The 8,114-nt window shown below is 42.0% G+C and overlaps 2 non-coding genes across 2 annotated transcripts; one reads left to right on the forward strand and one right to left on the reverse strand.

The window, feature by feature from the left end:
• The first annotated feature begins 1,060 nt into the window (after nt 1–1,060).
• Nucleotides 1,061–1,133, forward strand: trnak-cuu (transfer RNA lysine (anticodon CUU)). Its single transcript has one exon. It is a non-coding gene; the product is annotated as a tRNA-Lys (tRNA).
• A 330-nt stretch (nt 1,134–1,463) lies between these two features.
• Nucleotides 1,464–1,536, reverse strand: trnak-cuu (transfer RNA lysine (anticodon CUU)). Its single transcript has one exon. It is a non-coding gene; the product is annotated as a tRNA-Lys (tRNA).
• Nucleotides 1,537–8,114: the final 6,578 nt, after the last annotated feature.

The raw sequence follows: 8,114 nt of genomic DNA on the forward strand, positions 1-8,114 counted from the left end.
GATGGCAATTTGCATATACTCCAGAATGTTATGAAGAGTGATCAGATGAATTGCAATTAATTGCAAAGTCCCTCTTTGCCATGCAAATGAACTGAATCCCCCCCAAAACATTTCCAATGCATTTCAGCCCTGCCACAAAAGGACCAGCTGACATCAGCTGTCAGTGATTCTCTCGTCAACACAGGTGTGAGTGTTGACGAGGACAAGGCTTGAGATCACTGTCATGCTGATTGAGTTGGAATAACAGACTGGAAGCTTCAAAAGGAGGGTGGTGCTTGGAATCATTGTTCTTCCTCTGTCAATCATGGTTACCTGCAAGGTATGACGTGCCGTCATCATTGCTTTGCACAAAAAGGGCTTCACGGGCAAGGATATTGCTGTCAGTAAGATTGCACCTAAATCAACTATTTATCAGAACATCAAGAACTTCAAGGAGAGCGGTTCAATTGTTGTGAAGAAGGCTTCAGGGCGCCCAAGAAGCCCTCTTGTTTGTAAAGTCAAATTAAAATGAAGATTATTGATGAAATGAATTGCCTGACAGGTGTAGGTGTTCTCCATCTGTTGGTGTGCAACACTTGCATTTTCAAATCTGAGAGTAAATAAAACCGATTATATTGATAAGTCACCTTGTCCGAGAGAGATTTACATGGTTATCAAAACGACACATTCGGGTAAGCCTACGCAAAACACAACCCTTATTTGCAGTGTTTCTAAAATCCACAATGGATCAAGTGAATGGTTGAAAAACCATTGGAGCCATTTCCGTGTTTGACCGCTAGGTTTTACGGGTATTATGAGGTGTCCACTGTGGGGCTCAGTTACAAATACTATAACATTTACAATATTTGATTAGTTTCAAATTAGTAGCCTCTAACTTCAAAACATCTAAAATAACGGAGTACAATTAAACCAACTAAAATAAGAAAATGAATTTAATGTTTTGTTTAACGTTAAATAAATAACATACTGAACACTTGTAAGTGCTACAATCAGGAAGGGTTTGGGGAGGGGTAGTAAAGGTTGAAGGTATATAAAGGGAGGGGCTGGTCCTATACACACAGCCCGGCTAGCTCAGTCGGTAGAGCATGAGACTCTTAATCTCAGGGTCGTGGGTTCGAGCCCCACGTTGGGCGCACATTTTTTTGCACCTCTAAAACTCACTGTGCTCATAGACGTAAAGACAAGATTGTACTACTCATCTGTATTCACAATTTTAAATACATTTTAATATTTTATTTTTTATAGTTGGTTAAATTTGACTCTATTAATTTAGTAGTTTTTGAAGTTGGAGAAATACTACAAATAAAACATAAATACTACAAAAATATTATTTGTGTTAGTATTTTTAATCATGTGTACTTTGATTATATACCGAAAAATATAATAGGGATTAAATTCCATTGCTTAAGGATTTACAATTACTACCAGGGAGGCTGTGAAATCACTTCCTATTCAAAAGGAAGCGCCCAACGTGGGGCTCGAACCCACGACCCTGAGATTAAGAGTCTCATGCTCTACCGACTGAGCTAGCCGGGCAACTGACAGAATAAAGGAGGGAGCTCAACAAGAACATAACAAGGTCACTCCCCTTTATCTCTCTGCAATGGTGGATGTACTGTGTGTTTCTTGAGATTTGGGCTTGGGCTGACCTGGAATGTGCTTGTGCCCTGAGACGACTGAGTGAGTGAGCGTCTATCTGGGGAAATGAGAGCAGAGGGAGAGCAGCTTGTTCTAATACAATCGCTGCAGCAGGCTCAACCAATACCCCGCTCGTTTCTCTACAGGCAGAAGAACTTTGCAATAGTTGTTTAGAGAACGCAGCACTTCACTGTTTGAGTGAAAGAGATGTGCATGCTGGCAGCTACACATACATTTTTCGGATAACGGATAATAAAAAAACGTGTTATACTTCTATTACAATACTCGTTTTGTCAGAGTACTCGGCACACCCCTAGTTGCTAGTTAGTTAACTAACTTTAGCTAGCTGGCTAGTGTTTGTCTGGGGAGTTCCATTTGTTGCAGAAGCTTACTAGCTAGCTGACTAGCAAGCTAGTAGCTAACAACCATAGCTAGCTACAGCTCCTCTCCACAGATAAGGTTAGTTATAAAAATCTTTGTTGTCTTTGCTGTTGGTGGCTTGTTCTCTATTGTCTAGCTAGTGAGCTAGCTGGCTCATCAGGCAGCTGTATTGTAGCCAACCAGGAGTAGAAAAGCCAATGGGCAAGCCACTACCAGTAGTAGTGTTGTCATACCATAATTTTGACTTCAATACCGATACCAGGTTTAAAACAATAAAAACAATGGATACACTGCCTATCTAAGGTCTTCGAAAGCCAAGTCAACAAACAGGTCACTTACCATCTCGAATCCCACCGTACCTTCTCCGCTATGCAATCTGGTTTCCGAGCCGGTCACGGGTCAGCCACACTCAAGGTACTAAACGACATCATAACCGCCATCGATAAAAGACAGTACTGTGCAGCCGTCTTAATCGACCTTGCCAAGGCTTTCGACTCTGTCAATCACCAGATTCTTATCGGCAGACTCAGTAGCCTCGGTTTTTCGGATGACTGCCTTGCCTGGTTCACCAATTACTTTGCAGACAGAGTTCAGTGTGTCAAATCGGAGGGCATGCTGTCCGGTCCTCTGGCAGTCTCTATGGGGGTGCCACAGGGTTCAATTCTCGGGCCGACTCTTTTCTCTGTATATATCAATGATGTTGGTCTTGCTGCGGGCGATTCCCTGATCCACCTCTACGCAGACGACACCATTCTATATACTTTCGGCCCGTCATTGGACACTGTGCTATCTAACCTCCAAACGAGCTTCAATGCCATACAACACTCCTTCCGTGGCCTCCAACTGCTCTTAAACGCTAGTAAAACCAAATGCATGCTTTTCAACCGATCGCTGCCTGCACCCGCATGCCCGACTAGCATCACCACACTGGATGGTTCCGACCTTGAATATGTGGACACCTATAAGTACCTAGGTGTCCGGCTAGACTGTAAACTCTCCTTCCAGACCCATATCAAACATCTCCAATCGAAAATCAAATCAAGAGTCGGCTTTCTATTCCGCAACAAAGCCTCCTTCACTCACGCTGCCAAGCTTACCCTAGTAAAACTGACTATCCTACCGATCCTCGACTTCGGCGATGTCATCTACAAAATCGCTTCCAACACTCTACTCAGCAAACTGGATGCAGTTTATCACAGTGCCATCCGTTTTGTCACTAAAGCACCTTATACTACCCACCACTGCGACTTCTAAGTGGTCTAGTCGGCTGGCCCTCGCTACATATTCGTCGCCAGACCCACTGGCTCCAGGTCATCTACAAGGCCATGCTAGGTAAAGCTCCGCCTTATCTCAGTTCACTGGTCACGATGGCAACGCCCATCCGTAGCACGCGCTCCAGCAGGTGTATCTCACTGATCATCCCTAAAGCCAACACCTCATTCGGCCGCCTTTCGTTCCAGTACTCTGCTGCCTGTGACTGGAACGAATAGCAAAAATCGCTGAAGTTGGAGACTTTTATCTCCCTCACCAACTTCAAACATCAGCTATCTGAGCAGCTAACCGATCGCTGCAGCTGTACATATTCTATTGGTAAATAGCCCACCCATTTTCACCTACCTCATCCCCACAGTTTTTATTTATTTACTTTTCTGCTCTTTTGCACACCAATATCTCTCTCTACCTGTACATGATCATCTGATCATTTATCACTCCAGTGTTAATCTGCAATATTGTAATTATTCGCCTACCTCCTCATGCCTTTTGCACACATTGTATATAGACTCCCCTTTTCTTCTACTGTGTTATTGACTTGTTTATTGTTTACTCCATGTGTAACTCTGTGTTGTCCGTTCACACTGCTATGCTTTATCTTGGCCAGGTCGCAGTTGCAAATGAGAACTTGTTCTCAACTAGCCTACCTGGTTAAATAAAGGTGAAATAAAAAAATAAAATAAAAAAACTACAAGAAAGCCAAGGAAATGGTTACAGTAGGTATGGGTCATCAAGTTATAGCAGCAATCTACCTAACCAAGCAAAGTGAGAAGAATAAGAGCACCACATTGAAGCTACCCAGTAACACCTGTATGGGTGGTGTTGTCATCATGTTTGACAGTCTCCTGAAGGGGAAGGAGTCTCTCCAAGAAATGGCCATATCACAGTCTGCCGATATGGACAGCCCCATCAAGAGGATCCTCCTGGATGATTTATTTTCTATTTTTTCAATATTCTCTTTCTTTTGTTGTTCAGTGAAATCATGCCATGTGAAGAGTCAACTCATTTAATTAAAGTTCAATTCGTAACTAAATAGTTTAAAATATATATATATTGGAAGGATTTAATCATTTGCAATTATGTCTACTTATGATAAGGTCAAATGTTTATGTTTTTGTCTCCATATGATATGGTAAATATATCCGATGCAAAAAACATCTACATTTAAATGGTATTAATATTAATTTGCATATATTTCTGAAAATGTCCATATTTTACTGTTAATTCACACCTCTGAGTATTCCCCAAAATGTGCAACCCTACAAATAACATTTTATTTTATTGTGAAAGATGTTTTGATCACATTTGATCACAAATTATGGAAATTAGATGTTCAGTCAACTTTAATGGGTAGTGCAAGTGTATTGCCTAACATAAAAACAATATAATGTACTCTAATTTACAGTACTGATGGTCAATTTTGGAACATGCATCTTACATTTTTTGCTATTGGACTAACTGGTTGCTAAAATAACTAAATTGAGAAGACATAATGATGTCGTGTTTTGGTGATCAAATCAAAGTGCACATTAAATTTACTAGTATACTTATATTTTGGATCAATGGTTGTGTGGTGAAAGATGTATGCACAATTATAGGTTTGAATGTAAGACTGGCTGCGTTACAAGTATTACCCGTTTGGAGTTGAAATGTCACCACATACTTTTGAAAATAGCACCAAAGCAACAAAACAAAAAACAACAACAGGTGACTTCAATTCGGGTCTTTTCTGTGCAGTTTTATTAAATAGAGAATACATCTACTGGATTCGATACTGCGACCAAAGCAGTCGCATATACGACCGTTTGACTTGGCAGTGAGACACACATTGTTTTTTCTTGTTACCTGGTCACGTTAGATTTTGGTTCACAATTCGCTTTTTTTAATCATAATGATTTACCCATACAGTAATGTGCAATTAACCAAAAATATACCAACTTTATGAAGAGGCAAAGGGAATGCCCTTGTCTGTGTGTGTCAGGGCTCGACATACAGGGACATTTTTGGAAAGCCTATGGGGCAGTCGATCATCCCCGCCAGTAGCCTGCTTAGGCAATTATTTATCGAGGCTACATAATTGATAAAAAAAAACAGATGCATTCTCGACTCTGTCGTTATGTTGATTATTTATAACACGCGCTGTACACAAGATAATCTATAGATAATCTGTCGGACTGAGAGCGCTCTCAAACAACTGGTTGTTGCATGAGTGAAGACCGACAGGGGTAGGAAAGGAGTAAAATGTTCCAAGTTATGATATCTACCAGTAAATGCTAATGCAAAAAAAATTGGTATTCAAACAAGCTATTAAAAAAGTTCTAAATCTTGGTTGAATATTTGCGATGCGCAATTCAGTCATGATGCAGCCTACTTTGTAAATCTGACATTTCCTTTGGGCTCTTTGAGGTTATGGTAGACAATTTATAAGTTATACTGATCCAATATAATTATCTGTCACTTCATTTCTGATCAGTTTTTAAGAGCGATGCAAGTGATACGTTTTTATGAGAGACGTAATGTCACGAATCCCGCTTCCTGAGTCTGTGTTTGCCTGTGTTTCTGTCCTTGGAGTGTGTTTCCGGTGTCCTGGAACGCACCCTGTCTGGTTGCCGGGCGAATTAGCTTGTTGGGAGATCGATGTTCACCCGCACCTGTATCCCATCAGTAATCTGCACACCTGTCCTGATCATCACCTCTCCCCTTCAAAAGCTCTGACCTGACATCAATTCCCTGCCGGATCGTTAGCCATGAACAGTATGTTGTGCCATAGTATCAGCCTCAAGTTGGATAGAATTTGTTTTGTTGTTTTTTTACGTATTGCTTGCCTTAAACTTACCTCTGTTTGTTCTGTCTTCAGTTACTCACCCGGATCATTTACCCCATTCCCGCCTGGTCGTCGGAGGATTCCGCTACCCCATTGGATCCACCTATTTACTCCCATCAACTCACCACCGCTGCCCGCTACACCACCTGGATATATCTACCCATTCACATTCACTTGTAAATAAATACTCACCTTCTTCCTACTCTCCTTGTCCTGGTCTGCTTCTGGGTTCGATTTTGAAAGAACGTGACACGTAAGGGCTTTGGTTTGTTTCCTAACGTTCAGTGTGGTAAAACTATGTGCTGTTATGAGCTCGACAAAATTTAATGTTGGTTATAACTTGGTCTTCCAATCAAAGTGTTCCCTTACAGAGGGAACCAGGTTTTTGGTCACTTTCTCTTTTTAAATCATGATACAGTAACCCCTCAATAACTCTTCAACATCTCAAATGGCGAGGCTGACTAGCTACCACATGGACAGACTTTATTAGTTTTTGTTAGTGTTAGTTAGTGTTTAATTAGTGTTTGTCAGGAGCATGTCTATATAATCGGGCAATGCCGCAAAAAAATAATGTGAATGGCAATGCATAATGCCACTGGGTAGGCCTATTAATTTTACAAATTATTCTTAACCTTTTTATATACGTGAGTTCCAAACATTTCCAACGATCGCTGCCCCAGCGTGAGTTTTTTTTATTTTTTTTTTAGGCAAGTGATATCAGAATGCATTCACCGTTCTAAATGTGATTATTATGCAACAGGACTGTTAACACGCGCTACCTGCTAATTATCAACAGGCTGTTTCAACTTGTCAATTTCAAATTATTTTCTAACAAGTTCTAACAACACGAGGGCCCCTCGGGTGCGCGCTCAGTCCCCTCCTGTACTCCCTGTTCACTCATGACAACAGTGGTAGGCCCGACAACGATGAGACAGCCTACAGGGAGGAGGTCAGAGACCTGGTCGTGTGGTGCCAGGACAACAACCTCGCCCTCAACGTGCTTAAAACAAAGGAGATGATTGTAGACTACAGGAAAAGGAGGACCGAGCACGCCCGCATTCTCATCGACGGGGCTGTAGTGGAACAGGTTGAGAGCTTCCAACTTTGTTGGTGTCCACATCACCAACAAACTAACATGGTTCAAACACACTAAGACAGTCGTGAAGAGGGCACGACAAAGCCTATTTCCCCTCAGGAGACAGACTTCAGACCCTCAAATGGTTCAACAGCTGCACCACCGAGAGCATCCTGACTGGTTGCAATCACTGCCTGGTATGGCAACTGCTCGGCCTCCGACCGCAAGGCACGACAGAGGGTAGTGCGTACGGTTCAGTACATCACTGGGGCCAAGCTTCCTGCCATCCAGGGCCGCTATACCAGGCGGTGTCAGAGGAAGGCCCTAAAAATGTTCAAAGACTCCAGCCACCCTAGTCATAGACTGTTCTCTCTGCTACTGCACGGCAAGCGGTACTGGAGCGCCAAGTCGAGGTCCAAAAGGATTGGTAAACAGCTTCTACCCCCAAGCCAGCACCATGTTTGTTGACATTATACAATGCATTCTGGGTGTCATGTTAAACGTCTGTCAGACCAAAGATGTTATAATCAGGAATGGTTCACTCATCGGGTAAACTTACGGAAGTGAATGAAGGGAAGTGAATGATCGTAGACGACACACCCCCTTCAACATGCATACTATAAACAGACCAAACTCATCTCCTCTTATCTTTGGTTGATGGAAAAAAAACATGCTACAGGCTGTGTTTACATATCGCGAACCACCCATCACTATATAAAACCCTGATGAGATTAGAGACGCGTTGGTTTTTATCAATTTCCGCTGTCCTCCAAATTGCTGAATCTCATCCTCACGTCAGCTACAAGAAGTGGCCACAAAGGGGCGACCGAATAGAATTAATGTAGGTGGTTGGAAAGACTTTATCGACCGATGCACCTTTGATAGTTCTATAGACTTTATTTGTGTGAATTAAACGTATGGTCG

The sequence above is a fragment of the Oncorhynchus keta genome, chromosome 13 (assembly GCF_023373465.1).
Source record: "Oncorhynchus keta strain PuntledgeMale-10-30-2019 chromosome 13, Oket_V2, whole genome shotgun sequence".
In the NCBI taxonomy this organism is placed as follows: domain Eukaryota; kingdom Metazoa; phylum Chordata; class Actinopteri; order Salmoniformes; family Salmonidae; genus Oncorhynchus; species Oncorhynchus keta.